The following is a 23884-nucleotide window of genomic DNA, read 5'->3' on the forward strand; positions in this document are numbered from 1 at the left end:
GCATGACGATGCGATGCTTGAAGTATTCACAAGACTTTGCAGGTGCTCCAAACGGTCCATGCTGACGTATACTCGTGAGGCAAGTGGCGCATCTTCGCGTTCTATGATGCTATGTTGGAAGTATTCGTACGATGTTGTAGACGCTCCAATCGGTTCATGCTGACTTAACTTCGTTGGTATTTAGCGTGATTGTTCAAAATCTTGGCACTTTCAGGGGAGACGAGCCGGGTCCCGAACTTCATCTCAAGAGTTTTCTGTTTTCATCAAATCGTTGATCGCGCATTTCTCGAAGCACCCAAGTCCGTCAATTTTTTTTTCGAATTGTCAATTTGGAAATTGAAATTTCGCATCTGCCAACTCAGTGCGCCGAAAAATATAACTCCTCCACGAATTTTAGTCTACAGAATTCTAGACCCGAGGTTTCAGCTGTCTGGAATGTAGCAACGACCAATGACGCACGATGATCAAATCGATACAGCACAACAGACTGAAAAAAATCAACGCCCGGTTTTTCCTGGAATCGAACATCAGCTCGCTGACTTTTGTCCAAAATTTCATCAGCGCCGCAGTTTGATCGATACCTCCATTTCATCGCTCGGAAAGAATGCTCCGCACATCCACCAACATTCATCAACGTCCATGGACATGATCCTGTTTTCTTTTCTCTTTGCGATTTCAAGAAGCGCCCTTGCAGCCACAACTGTCCAGGAACCTGTGGGCATTATGCGCCAAAGTCAGCCTCTCCCTGTTGACAGGCATGCTGGTCCCTTAATTGAAGCAGCCTCTCCCTGTCAACAGGCAAGCTGACTTAGAACTGTGGCCCTTTTTCTGCCTCTAACAGGCAAGTGGAGTGTTGCGGCCTTTCCTGCTTCCTTTCAAGGAACAAGCAAGTGGACTGCAAAGAGCCCTCGTAAATATAACCCCAACATGGGCTGTAGCAACGGCTGGTGACGCATGGACCATCGATCAAATCAACACCGAAGGACAGAAACTTGTGGTCATTGTGTGCTAAGCCAGCCTCTCCCTGTTGACAGGCATGCTGGTCCCTTAATTGAAGCAGCCTCTCCCTGTCAGCAGGCAAGCTGACTTAGAACTGTGGCCCTTTTTCTGTTTTTCACAGGCATTGCGGCCTTTTTTCCCCTTTAAAGGAATAAGCAAGTGGACTGCAAAGAGCCCTCGTAAACTTGGCTCCAACATAGGCTGTAGCAACGGCTGGTGACGCATAGACCGTCGATCAAATCAACGCAGCATGATGAATTGGAATCACGGCGAGCCCTATTTTTTCTGACAAGTAACATCAGCTCGCCAACTTACGTCAAAAATTCCAGCAACTCCACAAATTAGTCGCTTTGGAGAAAATGCGCACCCACCGATACTTGTCAACGTCCATGGAACTTTTATTCATCATTTGAGCAAGGCTGGCATTCTTCGCCATGGACTACATGTTATCATGAGCGTTTCACTCGAAAAATGTTTGCTGCAGAGCCACCGATTCGGTGAGCGTATCAAATGTCACGCTGGTATGGAAAGCCTAGAAACTCGTTGATGGATTCGACGGCAGAAGTGGAGAGCTTTTGGAGCCTGTAAAAATGTATTTCTGTCAGAAGCACCTTTACTCAAATGCGCTAGCTATTCACAACCGGGACATGCTCCGAAAAATTTCAACGTTGGATCAAGAAAAATACCCAGGTAGTACACTCAAGATGGGAGAAGGAGAAGAAGATTGCCTTTGCAGAAGATTTGGATGGTTAGTGGTGCGGATGAACGCGGCGTGGAACCCAATAAGTGAAGTGAATATAGCGGAGCAAAGTCCGCTAACCAAATAAATTTCATAAGACCTTAGTAGGGAAAGCATTGTTAAAAGCTTCCGTATTGTATTATTGCACGAAAGTCATTCGTTGATGCCGAACTGGCAAATTAGAACATCGAATTACTTTCGAGTCTATTTTACAATGCGGAAGTTTTGTTTTAGATTTTATCATTTGTAAAAGCAAGAAACAAAAAAAAAATAAAACAAAAAACAAAAAAAAAAACAAAAAAAAACAAAAAACAAAACAAAAAAAAAAAAAAAAAAAAAAAAAAAAAAAAAAAAAAAAAAAAAAAAAAAAAAAAAAAACAAAAAAACAAAACAAAAAACAAAAACAAAAAGAAACAAAAAAAACAACAAAAAACAACAAAAACAAAAAGAAACAATAAAACTATAAAAAAACTTAAAACACAGAAAACAAAAAGTAACAAAAAAAAAATTGTAATTCAATCGCGGTCACGGTTGATCGGCTCATATCGTCGCTTTTCTGACGGAAGGGCGTAACTCGATTTCCGCGTGAGCCGTAGGAAGCATGAATTTGAATGTAACCCAGGGCTCACGTTGAAATTCAGATACGCCCTTACGTCAGAAAAGCGACGATATCTGCAGTTGCGTAGTAGTATCTGTAAAGCATTAGAAAACTACTGTAAGGTATTATGTTTGTCTACTGCTAAATTTTGTAAGTACACTTTTTTAGGTTAAGTGCATGCGAATTATTGATTTTTGTTGAGAAATTCATCATCACAAACGTTGCTAACACATCGAACTTTCTTCTCCTATCCGGACCACTACACATCGGTATTTCAAAAACCTCGCTTTTCAGTTTACAATAGGGAGTGAGGCATCTACATCAGCCGCACCATTCACCCTGCAGTGGTGAATACCGCGTCGTGCATTGCGATGAATCTATCTATGTTATGTTATATTTAAACCCATGGAAAAGGCTCGATTGAGAGGGTGTTGTTCGCAACCAACACCCCGAATAATCGATTCATAGCCATGGTTTTTAATGAGAGATTGTCGATAGTCGATCATTCACACTTTGCCACTGTATTTACGTACCCCTTTGGGAGACCCTCGGTGTGTCTGTGATGCTGCCACGTGCGTTTTCTTATTTGGACGTATTTCTGTCAAATGGAACTATGTACATTATGACGTGAGCCCTGTTATACATGTATTCTTATGCGTCTCAGGGCTCATGTCTTAATGCACATAGTTCAGTTTGACAGAAATTCGTCCATTTAATAATGGCATGTTTTAAATTATACAAACCGTCGCGTTTTAGTGTATTTTTTAGATATGCAATGTATAAGTTTAGGTATTATTCTCACTGGCAGGCCGAAATCGCCGCACTGTGTGCGGGCAGAGACGAAACAGCCAAGGAGAGTAATTAGGTAAAATACTACTCTGCGGGGAAATCAAGGCCAAAAATTTCAGAAACAGCACGAAAGTCACCAAAAGACCTCTTACTGAGTATCAGTACAAGGAGGAGGTGGGCGACTTATCAGCGCAGGCAGATTCAAAGAAATACTAAAGTTTACCAATATATTTAGCAGTGAATATGAATCAATAACTGGTTGCTGATCGTCGTAAATTAAGTAACTAACTAACCATTTTTATTTTCCAATATCGTCAGTTAAAAAAAGTTCAAATTTTCTACAAAAATTAAGACTAAAGAATAACATGAAAATGAAATTTTGAAATGAACTTGAAATTTTAATGAATAAAATCCTTGATGAAAGGACGCATATGTGTTTAAGGTTTTACCACTGATTTGCCTTGATTCCCCCGTAGGATAGTGTGGACCCGGTTTTATTCTACTATCCTGTTACTTACAGTTTTTGGGCCACAATTTTAGCGTTTTAATCATATATACTTAGATTTGTAAATGTTATTAGGACGTACACCATACACCATCAACATGCATTAGATCAGAATAGTATTTTTCTTCTGAAGTAATTTTCGCATTTTTATCACATCGATAGGTACACCCTCCCCGAGGATTGTGGCGTCTGAGTCTTGCAAGCTTTCAAAATCATCAATGTCAGTGCTAAAAAAACAATAACAAAACAAAAACACGAGTTTAAACAGAATATATTGGGTATCTAAGTTTTTTGTATTCATGCGCATCATAACTGAATCAGCTCATGCGAAAACTGCTTATTTTTATTTTCTCTAATATTGTGAAAAGTGCAAAAAACTGTACTTTTAATGGCGGTTGTTGCTCTCATTGTCTGGCCGAAATCGCCGCACTGTGTGCGGGCAGAGACGAAACAGTCGGTGAGGGTAATCGACCTCGTATTTTAAGAATGCGCAAAAGCTAACCACTGAACCGCAAGAAGTCTTAAAAACCGGAAAGCTTTGAAGATGTAAAAATATAAAATCAGCCGTGATTTCAAGAGCTGACTCACTTCAAATGGGGCATATTTATATTATTGGATGCATCCATGAAAATTTTCGAAAATGTATGTAATTCTTTCTTGTATCCCCTCCCCCCTTCATTTACTTCTATACCGATTAGAACCGGTATTTATTTGATTGCATAAGGATTTACTGAAGCTTGTTATTATGCATAATTGTTGCTCGAGTTGCGTTTGGATCCTGACTGACATCGGAGTGCTGTAGTTATTCGATATAGCATCCCTCTCAGTGTACTCAAACAACTTAGATTCAGAGATGAAAACATGTTTATGAAAAAGGTCTATATATTGCTATTCGTATCGGTGGGGTAGGTGAGGGATATTTATTCTGGATTCCAGAAGCAGAAACATACAACTTGCATTCACCAGGAGGCCCTGGCCCATTATCACCCTGAGCTTTATGTAAAATGCAAAAACCCAACATTTTCTTCTAGTGACAGTAACTGTACTTTCTTTGAATCTTGGTCCTATTTTCCTCGCATCTTATCTTGGTAGGAAACGTTCTGGCTCTCTACCAGTTCCATCTCTCAGTACCTCTTGAGCTGAAGGAATTTTTTGTCCTAAACGAGTGGGTAGGACGACCTTCAGCATTCAGTTGTCAAGTTTACAAAAGTACTTCTAGAGCTATCTACTGTTATCGTCGCTTTTTATCGATTTAATCTTTTCGTTTTTCTTAATTGAAGGAGGCACTTCCTCCCTCGGTGCGTAAAACAAGTCTTCAGTGGTTGCGCGTTCTGATAACCAGAAGGTGTCGCTTTTTTAATTATTCTTTGTCGGTAGGTTGTCTGGTCACACATTACATCTGATTAACAATTTTTCGCCTAAAACTCAACTTTCTTGCTCTTATCTCGATTCTCTTTTTTTCGTGTCCTCGTGTGTCTTGTCGCACGTCACTGAAGCAATAGATCAGTCACCAAAATAATGGGAAAACAAGCTATTTTCCGTGGCTGCGTTACAGAGATTTTTTTAAAGTTCACTTGAGTCCTTGTGTTTTAATTTTTATTTCATATCCGGTAGAGTATACAGACATTTTTAATGGGAAGGAGGAAATTCATTCCTCAAAATGTCTGATGGGGAGAGGGGGGGGGGTGTCCAAACACTCTCAGTGCCCACTATCCTGTAATATTGTAATACCTCATTTTTTCATGACGTCTCGAAAATTCAAGTAGCGCTGATCTCTCATTCAATATTTCGGTTTTATTTTTTTCATAGTTATCTTCACGAATCATATTTACGCTCTTTCCCCAGGATTTGTAATTCAAGGGAATAAAATCGTACAAAATTGTTACTCTTAAATTGTAAAATGGACAAAATTATCATTTGAGCTCCCGATAGAAAAAAAACTAACGCATTTTTTGCTCGAGCTATCTGAGCGGACGTTTTCAGATCACTATCAGCATTCACATTAATTTAGATTTCTAACTTAATTTTTGCAACTAGTCGTGCTATTTTAAAAACATTTTGGTTTTTTTGCTCCCCCCTGAATTTTTTCCAAGTGACAGATTTCAAGCTATCTCCTTAGCTAATGCATCTAAAAGAATTAGGTACTCTAATGCGTACCTCTCCGTACAGAAACAGTGTAAGCAAAAGCACAGACATAGATTTGACTGCCGTAATGCAAACTTGTACGCCTGACCCTACGACGTATGACATCACCACTGACTCTTTTTCTTTTTCCCCATGTATATGCCATGCCATGTTATGCAGTAGTAGTAATAGTAGTAGTAGTGAAAGTGTGCATTTATTTTCAAAAGGTGCCTTAGCAACTTTGGCCACTTGCACCTCAGCAAATGAAACAATAATGAGTTAAGTCATTATTGAAAGTTAATTTTCAAGTAACTTGAAAGAAAAGTAAAAATTAAAAATGTATTTTAGCACCCGAGTATCAATTTGAAAAATGTCTCGAGGGTGAGTGCCTTTTAGAGGGAGGGTGCAGAGGTTAGAAGAGCCGATTGCACACATCCCAAATGGGAGCCGAGACGATGAGGTAGACTCGTCGTGTCTGCTCCTATTTGGGACTTGTGCAATCGGTGTATGTGCTCTGGTCAAACTCGCAGTGTGGAGCCCGGTTTCCACGATCAAATTAAGCCCACAGTTCCATCGATGATCAATTCTGCCGTGATAGCGAAGAGAGCCGTAAGTGCAAAATTTTCGAAATCGAGTTTTCTTCAAAATTCGTCTAAACTCTTTTAGATGATATTACTGACACAGCTAAAACAGCAAAATTCATCCAAATTTGATGAAAACAAGACGTATGAGAAAGCCGTAAGTGCGCAAAAAATGACATAGTTTTTTTCAAGACAGCCGCAGGTGCATGAGAGCCAATGAAAACAGTGCTTTCCAGTAGGGTGCCGCCCTCTTCTGCCAATTTCTAACCTGAAAATGTGTTTGCTGCGCGTCCAAAATGCAACCACGAAAGCATGCAGAAGATAGCACTGACGGCTGTCTTGCCTAACAATAACCTAGCATGAAAATGAAAAATACCCTTTTTATGTAATGGAAATAAAATCAGTCGATTTTTAATCATCCATACGATTTCTAGGAGTCTTCCGGACGATTAGTGGCAATTTGACAAAGAACGGAGGCTTCTTTCAATAAAATAATCTTGTCAGAAGCTTCTGAGCCCGTTTTCTCAAAACTTCATTTTTGCACTTACGGCTCTCTTCGCCCAATGAAAGGTTGGAGGGAAGGGATTGAAGCGGAAATGTTAAGGTGCTCAATCCCCCAAGATTTGTGGTTTGAAAGAGAGCAGTGGAGGTTAGGAGTCGTAGAGCGCGAGGGAGTGCTGTAAAGCGACTTATATGTTATGTATGGCTCTCTTCGCTATCGCGGCAGAATTGGACTGCATTTTGCAATTTGGAACCATAAATCCTGGCTCATTTGAAAAAACACTTATGTGCATAGGGAAACTAATGGCACATACGTTGTTTTTAAACCGGGCTAGAATTTATAGTTCCAAATTGTAAAATGTAGTCCAATTTTGATGGGCCCAATTTGATGGTGGAATTCGGGCTCCACACTGCGAGTCTGACCCGAGCTTAAAGAGGTCCCAGAAGTTCCGTATCAGCTGCGACGTGCATTTCACAGCCGTGACGTACAACGACGACGACCGCCGTCAGTTTCGGTCATAGTGCCTCCTTACGGTCCGACATCCGACGAGCGGGTGGACACCCGCTGGACGCTCCGTCGACTGCTCTACCGTGATGACAGCGCCTCCGTATCGACTTCACTCTCAGGCTGAGGCATTGGCCTCGGTCCGAGAGTGAAGTCGTGTTGGAGGCTCTGTTGTCCGACCGAGCACTCGTCGGAGCGCCCGGCGCGCGGTCGTCCATCCGGTCGGCGGATGCGGTCTGACGTCCGACGAGCGGGTGGACACCCGCTGGACGCTCCGTCGACTGCTCTACCGTGATGACAGCGCCTCCGTATCGACTTCACTCTCAGGCTGAGGCCATGGCCTCGGTCCGAGAGTGAAGTTGAGTTGGAGGCTCTGTCGTCCGACCGAGCACTCGTCGGAGCGCCCGGCGCGCGGTCGTCCGCCCGGTCGGCGGACGTCGTACCGTCTGGAGGTACTAGAGGAGCGATCTGCAGACACCGCCCCGGCCGCACGTCTGCCCCGGTGGATGGTAGCGGGCACCGTGGAGTGCCTTTTGTACCCTTGGTCAGTGACCTTGGGATTGGCTCCCGAGTTACAGCTGCGGTAGAAAACGAGTTTTTTTACCGTGGCTAATTTGGTTGTGTTGTGTTGTGTTGTGTTATGGTGTGTTATGATGTGGTGTAGTGTGATGCACGGAGAAAGAAACCTCGTGCGTGATACCCGAAGTTGAGGTCATATGGATCTCTGAAGTTTTCGAATCACGCATCCAAAAACCGACGCCGAAGGGTTCGAGTCACACATCTGAAGTACTCCGGTACATACCGAAGTACTGCAAATGTCTGACTCGAACTTTGGCAGCTGGACCTCAAGTTTTTGGATGCGTGATCCGAAAACTTCAGCGATCTATATGACCTCAACTTCGGGTCCCACGCACGAAGTTTTTTTCTCCGTGTGAGTGCGTGTGGTTTGTTTGACGGCCTAATGGGCAGTTCGCCGAGCAGTTTGTCGATCGCTTTTTCCCCAGAAAAAGCTTTCGAGAGATCGCTTGGCGTACTGCCCATTTGACGGTTTCACCAACGGTGAAACGAGAAAAAAACTTCATGCGTGAGACCCGAAGTTGAGGTGACATAAATCTCTGAAGTTTTTGGATCACGCATCCGAAAACTTGAGGTCCAGCTGCCGAAGTTCGGATTAGACATCTGAAGTACTTTGGTACACACCGAAATACTTCAGATGTCTGACCCGAACTTTGGCAGCTGGGCCTCAAGTTTTCGGATGAGTGATCCGAAAACTTCAGAGATGTAAATGACCTCAACTTCAGGTCTCACGCTCGAAATTGTTTTCTCCGTGTGTGGTGTGCTGTGCTGTGCTATGTAAGGTAAGGTCAGGTTAGCTATGCGGGATTGATATGCTTAGGGCAGGCTAGGGCGGGCGGAGGTTAGGGGTATGGTGTGGGGGGTTTGGGTTGGGATTAAGAGATGGGTTAGAGGGGAAGGGGGGGATTGGTGTGGGCACAGTTTATTTTAGAAGTTAGGTCTAGTTTTAATGTGTGATTGAGTGTTGGGTTGGGAATGGCCGCGGTAAACGAATCGTAGGTATGCTCTTCCTGACTCTCTCAGTCAGAAGTATGCTTTCTACTCCCGCGACTAGAGCTGAGCCGTGAAATTTGAATGTCAATAACCTTAAAAAGTTGTTGAAATTCTAATTTCGCGCCACAGCTCTAGCGGCGGGAGCCGAAAGCCCACTTCTGACTGAGAGGGTCAGGAAGAGCATACCTATGTTTCATTTACCTCGGGGTTAGCCGAAACGGGCTAGGCGTCAGTTGACTGACTTGGTAAGGCGGGACTTATGAGTTTAGGTGGGCCAAGACTAGGAGGGGGAGAGGGTTTCGGTTGGGACGATGGGGAGAGGGTTTCTGTTGGGACGAGGGGTTAGGTTAGGACGAGGGTTTAGGTTAGGACTAGGGTTTGGGTTAAGGTGATTCCACCCAGGAAGCATACAGACATCGATCTGTTTAACAAAGTTTGTTGTAATACGAGTCTTGCTTTTCACTATAAGCAAAAAAAGTGCTGAAACAGTGTAGAGGTATACATCAGCTAGCAGTCCTTTGGTGAAAAGTCTCTTCCCGGAACCCCTAAATTAAAGCCAAATGAGACTGACCGCGAAATATCGCATTCTATTGGTTAAATAGAATGCGATATTCCGCGTTTAGTCTCATTTGGCATTAATTTAGGGGTTTTTGGAAGAGACTTTTCACAAACAGACTGCTTAAGTATGTTTCTACACTGTTTTAGCACTTTTTTTTGTCAAGAGTGAAAAGCAAAACTCGTATTTGAGCAAAATTTGTTCGACAGATCTATGCTTGTTCATTTCCTGGGAGGAATCAACTTACGGGATAATTTGAGATTAGGAAGTTTAAGGTAGAAGTAGGACGTATGATGGTTTTATCCCTCGCATTACCTCGCTCTTGATCTCAAGGTGATTTGATGGAGGTTATATTTTGTGTCAGAACGACGTACGATTTATCGTATGTCGTTCTGACACAAGATATGGCGTCCATCGAATCACCTTAATGAAGTCAGCTTAAATAATATAAGCTTAAATAATATAATATAGTTTAAAAATTAAAGTCACCTTAAGAAAGTCGATAGTAAATTTAATTAGCGTATTCTTCGGGAGTTTCTACATTTCGATACATCGCATCAATTCGTTCCATAATTTCAGCGACTTGTCATTTTTTTCGAATTTTAAGCTCGCACTTCTGTTGGCACGAGACTGAAGAATTCATGTACCAAATTTGACAAAGAAATTCAACGTAATGAAGGCAGGGTTTCTTAGAGGAAAAATATCGCATTCGATATCGATCACGAAACTGCACTCGAATGCGATATTTTTCCTCTGAAAAAACCCTGCCTTTAATACGTTGAATTTCTTTGTCAAATTTGGAACATGGACTCTTCAGTCACATGACAACAGAAGTGCGATCTTAAAATTCGGAAAAAATGACACGTGGCTGAAATTATGGAACGAATCGATGCGATTCATAGCATGTCGCTCTCACACAAAAATGGCGTCCGTCGAATCACCTTAAATCGCAAATAGCTATCACATGTAAGAACTTGATTTAACTAATTATGTAATTCAAAGATATTTTTTTTTTATTTTTAAATATTTACAACACTTAAGCTAAGATAAGAAAAGAACATATTTTTAGTTAATGCAGCTCGCCACCTTTCTAGCTGTGAACGACGATCGTCGAATTTCAGCCATAGCCGTGGGACTACAGCTACGCAACATGCTCTATTCTGCGAATGACCTCCTTGCCAGAGTTTCGCTTGATTGATGGTCTGTGTTTCCACCGACAAAAATCTATCTGCACATCAAACTCATATTTTTTACGGAAAGGCAGGCTCATAATAATGATGGAAATACATGCGAAGATAACATGCAGCAAGGCCAGACAACGCTAACACCCTGCTTCTCGGAAGATCGCAGATAAGGCGAAGAAATTGTGGGGCTTGAATATTTGCCCCCAAATCATGTCCTGTTTACCCTAGTCTAAGTAAAATACTCATGTTAATTAATACTCATACTCGAAAAAAAGAGTAGATGAAAAAGAATCTGAGGCTAAAAGCAGTCCAAAGGACCAATAAAAGAAGCACAAGAAGGACCAAAAACAGCAGGAGCAATAGCAGTTAAAGCAGCAATACTGCCGTGCTAAGGAAGAACGCCGTATGAACATTCGAGAGTTGCCAAATTTCCTTCGATATAATGTTTAGTTCTGCAGTAGATTATGGCTATTTTTCCATGAAACTTTCCGGAAGTTCAGATAAAATTGCAAACAAAGTGATCTGAAAAATTGGAAGGAAAATATTCATAAATTTACCAGGAGATTCGTGTTTCATCAATGGAGATTTGGCAACGCCTGAAGGTTTATACGGCGTTTTTCCTTAGCACGACAGAATAGCAGTTACAGCAGCTGTAAAAATCCCTTGATTTGGGAAATCAAGCCAATTTAAAATTCGGCTGGAAAAATAAAAACAACGACGGTAACAACAGAAGATGAAGAAGATTTAGCAGTCAATAGCAGAAGAAAAATCAGCAGCAGAATTGCTAAGAGTAGGCATATTTGCTCCTTAACACAACAATTATTTTTTTTCAGCGTAATAACGACTATAGTGTCGAGGAAACTGTCGTTTTTGTTGCGAGTCATGAATATCCAATTCTTCTCAGTTAGTAAACAAATCAGGGCTGCCAACTCTTGCGTAATTTAAGCATCGGTGAGTAAAATGGGTGTCATTTTAGTAGTGTGTGAGAATTCTAACAAGCTGTGAATAATTCAAGAGTGATTCTGCATCATAGTGTCCCGCGGTGTGATTAGCGATCAATGAAGCGATGATCGATCCTAAAATAATACATTTCTTGTGTGATTTGTGAGTAACCAGTGAGTAAAATCGAGAAACTGTGAGTGAAATGTGAGTAAAATCGAGAAACGGCGAGGAAAGAGTGAGTAAAATCAAGAACGGAGAACAAAGTGGGAGTAAAATCGAGAACAGAGAAAACAAAGATAGTAAAATCGAGACACAATGAGTAAAAAGAGTCGTGAAATTGAGACACAATGAGTAAAAAGTGTTGTAAAATCGAGACACAATGAGTATAAAGAGTAGTTAAATCGAGACACAATGAGTGAAAAGAGAGTAAATCCAAGAAATGCAGTGAGCGATAAGTGAATTAGATCGAGAACAATGAATAGTGAGAAAAATGGAGAACGGTGAGTAGCAAGTGAGCAAAATTTATAACGGTGCGTAGCGGATGAATGAGGAATTCGCAAAACGTGAGTGTAGGCAGCCCTGAAAAAGATGTAGATCTCAGCAGGGTGAATAGTTCTTTATAAGTCGTTGAAAACCTGGGAAAGTCAGGGCAATTCACTCAACATTGTAAAGACAGTGATTTTTGCTGCGGAACGTGTAAATTATTTCTTCTGGTCGAAATGTGTACAAATTACTGTCCACTGCACTAACACACTCTGTGGACGAAGATCAACTTCCGCCTGTATGTCCTTGAATTTTAGATTTAAGAAAGTATGCCTCAGTGAAGGCATTTTTCATTGTGTCCCGATGAAACCGGGTTCCCTGTAACCCCTTTTTCTTCTTCTCCCGAAGAAAAAGTATAGCTTTCTGTAGTATTCCTTTAATTGTCGAATCCTCAGTATTCGTTGACGCAGTAAATTTGAAGTCCAAACAACGGACTTGGCAGCCAATATTGTTGGTCGGTTTTCCCTTGTGTACTCACAGATTTTCCCCTCGTAATCAAAATCTCACGAGAGTTTGTTACTGAAGTAAAATCGTAAAACTCAACTCTATTATGTTCCCCAGCCGAACGATGAATTATAAGCGCTGACGCAACTAATTGCTTGCATACACGCTACTGGCTTAACGTTAAATTAGTCAATTTATGTTTTATCAGGTTTTCAAAAACGAAGGATGCATTGATTTTTTGAGACTTCTAAAGCAAATAAATCCATAAATACAAAAATAATAATTGGAAATTATTGCACCTGCTTCTGGCCTTCAATGTACAAGTATGTACATGGAACATGTATTAAATATGCTTGGTTTTTCCCCTTTTTCGGTGTTTGATTATCCACAAGCAAATTATCTCTTGGTTGTATCATTCTGGTTTCAAGATACGCTTTTTATTGTCATTATCATCATTTTATTTTCATGATTTTCCTATCTTGTTTTTATGTCATGTATTATTGTAAACGCCTGATCTGAGCAGAATTGAAGTAAGTTTAAGCACACATGATTCATCTCCTGGTGAATCTGTAATTTTTTTTAACTATTTCTATCCTAACGACCTTCTCGTGGTCAATTTTGTTATTGCGCAATGCGATTCCAGTGACAGTGTGGTGTCGTGAGTGCTTACAGCTTGGCGTCGGGCAATTGGATAACTCTCCTCTGGTACGTATCTAACAGTTCATCCTTTCTTGTCATTAAATTTATTCACTATCCCTCGGCAGTTAACAATTGTTGCAGGATACATGGGTCAGTTGCGCTGGACAGAATCGTATTTTGATGGTGTAAGCTCTTTTTTCATTAATCAAATGGACAAAGTGTGTCCAATCGCCAATTTTTTACGTTCAGTATTGACAGATCATAACATCATCCACCGCGGAAGTGCATACAGTCTTAAAAGTAACGCGGTGTATGACGTCATACATCGTATTTTACCATGGGCAATATCTCCGTTAATTAATAATGGACGTAGAGACATGATGTTTGAAAACATCAACAATAAAAACACACTAAAATAAAAAAACCAATGGGTATACAAGGCTAGAAGACAATAAACAACCAGGACGTTTCGGGCCAATTACATGCCCATTCTCAACTGGAATAGAAGCTAAAACATGTAAAAATTAAAACAAGAAAATGAGCATGCAACTGACCGAGGTAGGAATCAGTGCAAACTGGAAAAAAACAGAGCAAAGATGGACAGAGGGGCACTATCACCTCCTTGATAATAGGCCAACCTCTATACCCACCAAGGAGTGTTTATAGAGGCTCTTCTCTACCACAGAAAAACTGATGATAGGATGCGCTCAATCCATCTATGTCAGCCCTAAAGTTGCATAGTTCACCTCTATTCTTGACGATGTTTATCATCTCCAACACACCTCTGGCAAAGTCCCGGGACTCGACAGCTAAAATTTTGGGCGAATCAAAATCAAAATGGTGCCCCAATTCATCCTCATGACGGTGTAGAGCTGTCTTTTCCTGTCGGTTGTACATATGACCGTACAGCCGTTTCCTCAAGAGTTGGGAAGTTTGCCCAACGTAACTCAAATGACAATCTTTACAGTTGATTTTGTAAACAACACCAGCTTGTTGTTCAACAGGGCGTTTGGCTTTCAGCTGAGATGTTAAAAGTGTGAGGTTGTTGTAATTGGAGTGTACAACCCTAAAATTGAAACTCTTGAGGATCGAGGCTAGATTTTCCGATAAAAGTGGGACGTACGGTAGAGAAATTATTTTTGACACATCAAAATTTTTTCACTTTACTCAAAGTTGGATTTTGAGGTGCAGTTTTATTAGCTTTGTGTAAAACTAAGCGAAAAATGCTGTCAATGAGATGGAGAGGATAACAGTTTTGAACTAATAAACTTTTTCCAAAAATTTCCAAAACAATGAAAATGTGCCCTTCTTCAAATTGATCACTTTTTGTCAGGATTTTTTTAGTCATAACTTTTTGTTGCTGATGTCTTCCCATCAACTGTAAAAAAAGTTGAGACTTCTTATCTTCTCTTCCTGATGTGTGTCTCTTTTTCACTTTCCAATCGAAATTTCAGGTGACGCGCGGTTGAGAGACAGCTGAAGTAGGTAGTCGTCATTTAAGGTCTCAAAATTCATTAGGTAATATCATGTAAATTTCTGATCTACCAGTGATTAATAATACTTAAAACAATACCGATTTGTTTCAACACCATTTTTCATTAAATTATGCATTTAAACAATAGACGGAGGGGGGGGGGGGTCTGGCCAGCCTTGCGTGATTATTAGGGGGGCGGGGGTCCAGGCTAGCCTTACGAGTTCCTTACCTGTGGGGGGGGGGGGGGGTGTCTAAAAATCGGAATAAATGCCTTACGTAATTTGTGGACGGCCCCTGAACAGCTATAAAAGTTACTAACAAATAGGTACAGCATGGAAGAGTTCCCTCTTGACATTGCGAAAATTCATAATTAAAACAAGGACACTTAATAGGTGGGTGGGTAGATAGTCCTTTTCCATACAGCCGGAGAGCTGTTGTACTCGAAGCCACCTATCCATCATCCGCTGACGCGAGGGAGAGGGAAGGGGGGAGGGGACTTGCACCGATCCTGAGGATCATGAATTTCGTACGTAACAGAAAGATGGGAAAGAGAGGGGAGTTGGCGGTGGCGGGAGCGGAGGGCGAAGACAGAACGTGCCTAAACCAGAGTAAAGCGAGAAGTTTCTCGACTCATTCCGAGAAAACAAATTCGGAGAAGAAAGGGTGAGGGAGCACCTAAGAATTGGATTGATAATGAAGCGATTCGGTAGCATATCAAAGGGGAAAACCGAAGTGTCGAAAAATCAGAGTGAGAGAATCAGAATGAAACGAGCTGAAATCGCTCGCTCGGGCTCCGAATCCCGAGAAAAGGGTTCCTTATCTACCTGCTAGACCGCCAGCAGACTGCCAGACATCCGGTGGGGTGTCTCGCCCGCCGTGTCGTCGCCAATTCGTTCGGATTCCTAGTAAAACCAACCGAAAACATTTCGATGCCGCTGACCCTTCCATTCGAATCTGGCGGGAATCTAAATTTCAGCATAGCGGAAAGAGTGTTTGCCATGCTCAAAAATATTCGACTCAGGTTATCTGAAATACCTACAAGAAAACCGACCAAAATGCTTACGTCTTATTGTTAGTTTCTGAGAACAGGATTGCCACAGAATTTGGCAAATGTACTCGTACTTCCCTGAAATTTTCTGGCAAAGGACGATTTCAGAAACGGTTGAGAAGACAATGAATTTGAAATAGTTTTCATGCAACACTTTTTGCCACTGGAAATGTCGAACGAACTTAATTTTAGAATTTCACCCGAACGTTTGAAAGAAACCTATTTTCTTGGAAAACAACATTTGTACCGCGTTAAACAGAAAGGAACCAAGCCACATCAGCTATTGCCAAATTTAATCGGCTAATTAAATTTTTTACATGAAAACAGTTGTGCGGATTTTCGTGCAAATTTCAGTGAATTTTCGCCATAGTACGAAGCAAATTCCTTAACATTTTCAAAGGGATCCGCACAAACGTTTTCTCGTAAAAAATTAAATTGCCCAGTTAAAATTGGCAATAGCTGATGTGGCTTGGTTCCTTTCCGTTAAACGCGGTCCATTTCAGACGGCGGTAACTTCAGAAAAAACTTGGAAATTTTTGAACTAGGAAAATTATGCAAATATTTCTCGTGAAATTTTCCTCACACCAAGTATGATAAGTCAATGAATTGCGCAAAAGTACCTAGAGCAAGAAAGTAGGTACTCCAAAATATTGTCACATTTACATGATATTACCTAATGAATTTTGAGACCTTAAATGACGACTACCTACTTCAGCTGTCTCTCAACCGCGCGTCACCTGAAATTTCGATTGGAAAGTGAAAAAGAGACACACATCAGGAAGAGAAGATAAGAAGTCTCAACTTTTTTTACAGTTGATGGGAAGACATCAGCAACAAAAAGTTTTGACTAAAAAAATCCTGACAAAAAGTGATCAATTTGAAGAAGGGCACATTTTCATTGTTTTGGAAATTTTTGGAAAAAGTTTATTAGTTCAAAACTGTTATCCTCTCCATCTCATTGATAGCATTTTTCGCTTAGTTTTACACAAAGCTAATAAAACTGCACCTCAAAATCCAACTTTGAGTAAAGTGAAAAAATTTTGATGTGTCAAAAATAATTTCTCTACCGTACGTCCCACTTTTATCGGAAAATCTAGCCTCGATCCTCATGAGTTTCAATTTTAGGGTTGTACACTCCAATTACAACAACCTCACACTTTTTAACATCTCAGCTGAAAGCCAAACGCCCTGTTGAACAACAAGCTGGTGTTGTTTACAAAATCAACTGTAAAGATTGTCATTTGAGTTACGTTGGGCAAACTTCCCAACTCTTGAGGAAACGGCTGTACGGTCATATGTACAACCGACAGGAAAAGACAGCTCTACACCGTCATGAGGATGAATTGGGGCACCATTTTGATTTTGATTCGCCCAAAATTTTAGCTGTCGAGTCCCGGGACTTTGCCAGAGGTGTGTTGGAGATGATAAACATCGTCAAGAATAGAGGTGAACTATGCAACTTTAGGGCTGACATAGATGGATTGAGCGCATCCTATCATCAGTTTTTCTGTGGTAGAGAAGAGCCTCTATAAACACTCTTGGTGGGTATAGTATAGAGGTTGGCCTATTATCAAGGAGGTGATAGTGCCCCTCTGTCCATCTTTGCTCTGTTTTTTTCCAGTTTGCACTGATTCCTACCTCGGTCAGTTGCATGCTCATTTTCTTGTTTTAATTTTTACATGTTTTAGCTTCTATTCCAGTTGAGAATGGGCATGTAATTGGCCCGGAACGTCCTGGTTGTTTATGTGTCTTCTAGCCTTGTATACCCATTTGTTTTTTGTATTTTAGTGTATTTTTATTGTTGTCTGCATTCGGGCTGTTGTGTCTCTCGCTCTCTCATCACTTTGAAAAGATCTTACCGTGGTTTTTGCTTATGTGTAGGTATAAGCTTTAACGATCAACATGCGATTCTGTGACTGTACTCCGCATGATACGATAGGCGCGGAGGGGCGTCACTGATGAAACAAAAATGCATAATCATTGTCACGACGGTCGTCGGTAAAGTAAAGTTCAAGATGCAACAATTACTTGCATGCCGACGGTCGGTGGAAAACACAATTTTCCTTAAAATTATTGTTACTCGTAACTTTTCATCCTCCGTGATCACTCCTCTTCTCGGACTCGGACTCCGCAGTAGGTACGTGATGTGGTATCACGCGGGAATGAAGGAAAATGTTAGCGCTCCATCTGTCATACAATCCCTCGTCTTGAGTTCACGCACCGGCGAGGTTTTGCCGAGTCCTCCGCTCGCGACCACTGGTCACACATTACTGACATTTGGACCGAGTTTAACAGAAAGGAACCAAGCTACATCAGCTATTGCCAAGTTTAACGAGGCAATTAAACTTTTAACGAGAGAACATTTGTTCGGGTTTTCTTGAAAATTTTAAGGAATTTGCTTCGTACCATGGAGAATTTTCACTGAAATTTGCACGAAAATCCGCTTAACCGTTTTCATATAAAAATTAAATTGCCCAATTAAATTTGGCAATAGCTGATGTGGCTTGGTTCCTTTCTGTTTAACGCAGTCCATTTATGAATGTATGTACAATTCTCACAACGTTAAATTCTGAAAGCAAGTGCGTAAATATTGGAATAGCAGCGTTTGTATGTGATGTGGTATCACACGGCTTTGAAGGAAAATCTTAGCTTTTCACCTGCCTCAAATAACTGAAATTATGAATGTAGGTACACATAACGCTCACATCGTTAAATTCTGAAATCAAGTCAAGCGCGCAACTATTGGAATTGAACCACGCCGTTGGTATGTCATGTGGTATCACTCCGCTTTGAAGGAAAATCTTGGCATTTCACCTGCATGTCTCAAATAAATGACTAACAAAGAACGAATGCAGGCAATATGCACACTAACGTAAAGGGGCCACTAGATAATGTACAAAGTTGAGTAATCTGATACATGTTTGTTGACTAAAATTTAACGTAAAAAATAATGAAGCGTAATGCAAATGAAGCTACAAAAAATGGCAGCATATCGGTTGTAAGAAATCTTCTTTTTTATTTTTAAACTGGAAACTAGATACGGCACTCGATGCGAGAAATAAAATGCGGAAAATTTCACATCTATCGCCGATTAAGGATGCACATCCACTAATAAAATTCATTTATGCATGAACGTCAGTAATTCGAGACAGGTGAAAATGTAAGATTTTCCTTCAAAGCGGCGTGATACCACATCACATGAGCACCATCGCCCCAGTTCGAATATTCACGCGCTTGATCTCAGAATTTTACGTTGTGAGCATTATGCATACATTTACTTACGTCACAAATGTGAGACATGTGGAATACCAACATTTTCCTTCATTTTTGCGTGATACCACATCACGTACCTACTTCGGAGTCCGAAAAATTGTTCGTTCGATTTCCGCATTCAATGGTGCAATTATGATACATACATGAATGTCAGTAACACGAGACAGGTAAAAAGCCAAGATTTTCCTGCAAAGCGGCGTGATACCATATATCATACCAACGGCGTAGTTCCAATAGTGCGGATTGATTTCCGCACTCTACTAAACATATTTGCCTACTTTCAAAGCTTAGTAATTTGAGACAGGTGAAAAGCAAATATTTTCCTTCAAAGTGGTGTAATACCACATCAGATACCGACGCCGCAGTTGAAATATTCACGCGCTGGATTTCAGCAATTAGCGATGTGAACATCATGCCTACATTCAAATTTTAAGTAATTTGAGCTGGGTAAAAAGTTATTATTTTCCCTCTTTTCCGCGTGATAATACACATTACGTGCGTACCTATTCCGGAGTCTGAATAGCTGCGACCTTGATTTCGGTATTCAACGATGAGAGCATTTTTAATTCATAGCCGCAGTAATTGAAATAGGCGCGGAAAGCTAGGATTTTTTTCCAAACTGCGCTGTACCAAATCACATATCAACGACGCAGTTTAAATATTCATGCGGCTGTGCGCCTGTTTTTTAAATGGACCATTAGACAACGTACAATTAATTGGACTGTATTTTGCAATTTGGAACTATAAATTCTGGCTTTTCTGGAAAAACACTTATGTGCATGGGGGGAACTAACAGCACATTCGTTGTTTTTAAAACGGGCTAGAATTTATAGTTCCAAATTGCAAAATGTAGTCCTATTTATGCTTTCTTATGCATGTTTTTTGACAAAAATTTCACGGAGAACACGATTCTTGCATTGAAAATTACTGAAATAAAGTAACAGATATTCACGTTTTTATTTTACATCGGTACCGGGAAATTTGAATTGCCCAGTCACGAGAAGTCAAAAAAGATTCAAATCGCGATTAAGAACGGTTTTGGACGGATTCCTAATCGAGCTTTCCGCCTTATCCACCCTTTATTGCAAAAAGTAAACAATTTGCCATAGCTGATAAAGCGTCAAGATTGAGGTCGCTATATTGTAGTATCGCATGGACTGCCACAGTAATGTTTAGTGTGCGATTTGACTCTCGTAGATGATAGCGTTCTCATGAGCGGGAGGTTTGAATTTACGCGTCAAGAATCATTAAATATCTTCGTTAGGAGTTGATTCTAGTAATTTTAGTCGCATGAATCTTGTTTTCCGTGAAATTTAAGTTAACATACATGTATCAGATTACTCAACTTTTTACATCGTCTAATGATCCCTTTAACTTAGCGAGCTTAATGCCTGTATTCATAATTTGAGACAAGTGAAAAGCCAAGTTTTTCCTTCAAAGCGGCGTGATACCACATAACATACAACAACGTAGTTCTAACAGTAGCGCGCTTCATTTCAGAATTCAACACTGTAAGACTTTCCTTCAAATCGGCGTGATACCACATCACATACCAACGCGACTTTTCCATTGGTATTGTAAAATGATCAAAAGATTACGCGTCACTCGACTCAATTTCGTGAAAAATAATCTTTATTTATACATTAATCTTCTTTTTATTACTTCTATTTTTATATTTGGTGCTTCTCTAAGCATGTTTAAATACACTGGAAGAAAAAACACATTGGATCTAGAGTCCAGACTCTTAAAAACATCGACAAGAAAAAATACTCTCGATTCAATCGGATTTAAGCTTAAGTTAAGAACCAAGCCTCTTAATTTGAGTGGATTTCCTTTTGATTTAAGCTTAAATCTGATTGAATCAAGAGTCCTTTTTCTTGTCGATGTTTTCAAGAGTCTGGACTCTAGATCCAATGTGTTTTTTTTCCAGTGTAGTTTTCAGTTAGGTAATGACCCTAGTCTGCCTGAGCCTCTGAACCAACGAGAAAGCCTGAGCGGGGTCAATTTGACCCCAGCTGAAAATCAATTAGTTAGCTATGTTTTTTTCATGTTTTTAGTTAATATCAGTGCACTAACCTTACAGGCCTTAACCATAAAGCATATCTAAGTTTTAAAAAACACGGCGCAGGGTATGCAACCATTTTATCATGTACACATGTTGCCATGTTGTTCTCAGCATGAGAAAAAAAATCATAGGGCTACTAAATACTGAAAACAAAAAAATCAGAAAAATTTTGCTTGTTTTATAAGTTTCTGGAAAAAATTAAAAAGAGTAAAGTGAATACACCTTCAAAGTAAGCTTTTGTGATGCTAAATGGTAAAATATATGTTACAAGGATATCTGACCCCGCTCAGGCTTTCTTTCTAGGGGTACTAGTGAATTTTTTGATCTCTCATGCACATCCCCCCCCCCTTCAAAGTCGTGTTCCTAGATGTTTTTGTAGAGCTATTTGTGAAGGACAAAAAATTTCGTGCATACCACGAGAAATGGCAAAGAGTTGAAACTCCCGTGGGGTCAATCTGACCCCACTCAGGCAGACTAGGGTTAAGTAAAAGGGGTGGTAGTTCGACAATGGGCCTGTTGCAAACTTTTGCTAGAGCAAAAATAAGAGTTGTTTCTTTTAGATAATGCCTCAAAAATCACGATGAGCGCATCGGCAAAGTCTGAAATGCACTCATAACTTCACAGTCTGCGTAAGAAATTTGCGGTTTTTTGAGCTTCCCGCTTCAAAAGCGATACTACGGCACAGGTGAACATTTTGTAAAAGGAGTCGTTCCATCTTCGGCAATACTCATCATGGCCGACGCCAATCCGCCAAAACACGTGTGATGGGACGAGATAATACCTGAACTGGATTAGACCAGATAACAATCGGCGTGTTTTAACGTTCATGTTTTCCATGCCCGAATTGATTGACCTTGAACTCTCCTTGAATTACGCGCGGAACTGCGCGCAAGTGTCGGCCATGATGAATATCGCCGACGATGGAGCGACTCCTCTAACAAAATGTTCACCTGTGCCGTAGTATCGTTTTTGAAGCGGGAAGCTTAAAAAAACGCAAATTTCTTACGCAGATTGTGAAGTTATGAGTGCATTTCAGACTTTGCCGATGCGCTCATCGTGATTTTTGAGGCATTATCTATAAGAAACAACTCTTATTTTTGCTCTAGCAAAAGTTTGCAACAGGCCCATTGGTTTCACATAAATGCGACGTAGAAAATAGAAGCGCATGAATTAGAGGCGAATAACGCGTATTTGCAATCATTCTACAAAACCTTCGGAATAATGCCGCGATTTCCGGTTATTCTCACGTAATTTCTCAGTTTATCTTGCAAAATGGAGAGAAGGAAAACACATTTCGCGCGATACCGAGATCAAAAGCATGTAATTTCTCAGGATTTAACGAGTCCGTTGGAAGTATCACGTGTTTCTTGCAATATCAAGATGAAGATCGCGCAATTTCTCACTTTACTAATTACAACAGTCTGCATTGTAGTGAGCAACTATTCGTACACTGGAGTGGAGTTGTGGTATCACGCGAAACTGAAGGAAAATCATAGCTGTTTACCTTTCACAAATTACGGACATCGTGAATGCTACGCTCGTGTCCGTATAAAAGTCGCGAATTTTCCGCGTTATTGAGGTGGAAATTGTGTGGTCTTAATCGTCCGCCAAAAAATGTTCATTTGTGTCGCGATGTGAGACGAGCACGCGTAGTTTTAAATGATCTTACGAAACCGCTGGAGTTTTTTCATTTTTTTTTCGCAATCGCAAGAAAAATTGCGCCTTTTCTGCGATATCGAGATGCAAAGCGAGTAATCGTTTAGGATTCAACGCATCCGCCGGAAAATTTTCAACACGTATCTCGCGATATTGAAGGAAAATTTTTGCTTTTCGCCTATCTCAAGTTGGTGAAGTTTATGAATATGATACTCACGCCACCTCTCATTTTTTATGAGCGGAATTCGAGGTAGCAAGCATCCGAACTTCGGATTAGGTATGTGGTATCATACGAAATTGTAGGAAAGTTTTGGCTTTTTGTATGTGTCGAACTAGTGACATTTATGAATATGAGGCTCGCATGGATATAAATCGCGTAATCGATATTTCCCCGTTTGAAGCCATGGTAAAGAATCGATTATTAAGATGTTCGTTGTGAACACCCTGTCTACCGATCCATACGCATGGTTTAAATGGCAGATCAATTGATCAATCAAAGCGAAGCACGCCACGCCACTGGCGATTGTTCATGTTCTAAGTAAACCGCTGGAGAATTTGCATACATGCCGTGATATTGAGATGAATGACGCATAGTTTTTGATGTTGTTACCAAGCTGCAGGAAAAATCGCATATATAACGCGGCATATAGCTAAAAATAACTTATCTTTTAACAAGTGCTTCTACTAAACTAACTGCACGAGGAATATTTAATCTTACAAAATCAGGAAAATTAGAATTTCAATGTTATATAGCATTACCCTGCTAAAAATGACGAGTAGGCTATTCAGAATTCGCCAACTCACATGAGTAGAACTTTCTACTTATATGAGTAGAAATCCTACTCATATCTCTAGAATATTCTGCTCATAAGAGTAGAAAAGTTCAACTCGCATTAATTAAGTTTTTTTCATTTTTCAGAAGTGCTGTTTCTGACCAGGAGACACCGACACAGCATGTAAATTTGAAAAATAAAAACATTTTGTTCTTATAATTTTTTTGATGCGGCGACTAGTTTCTGAGATATCGGACACGGTAGATTAAACGTGAACCCATGTGAGTTGAAACCTCTTGTCATATGAGTCGGCGAAAACTGAATAGAGAAATTCTGCTCATATGAGTTAAATTCTATTCATATGAATTGAAATTCTA

At 40.4% G+C, this 23884-nt stretch overlaps 1 long non-coding RNA gene across 1 annotated transcript in view; it reads left to right on the forward strand.

Annotated features, from left to right (window-relative positions):
- The window catches only part of LOC140225481 (uncharacterized), a 230387-nt gene that overhangs the window by 13200 nt on the left and 193303 nt on the right, over window positions 1–23884 (forward strand). Inside the window, exon 2 of the long non-coding RNA XR_011900563.1 lies at window positions 13223–13284. This is a non-coding gene — a long non-coding RNA (uncharacterized lncRNA). The remainder of the gene's footprint in view (window positions 1–13222; window positions 13285–23884) is intronic.

The sequence above is a fragment of the Bemisia tabaci genome, chromosome 1, assembly GCF_918797505.1.
Source record: "Bemisia tabaci chromosome 1, PGI_BMITA_v3".
Lineage (NCBI taxonomy): Eukaryota > Metazoa > Arthropoda > Insecta > Hemiptera > Aleyrodidae > Bemisia > Bemisia tabaci.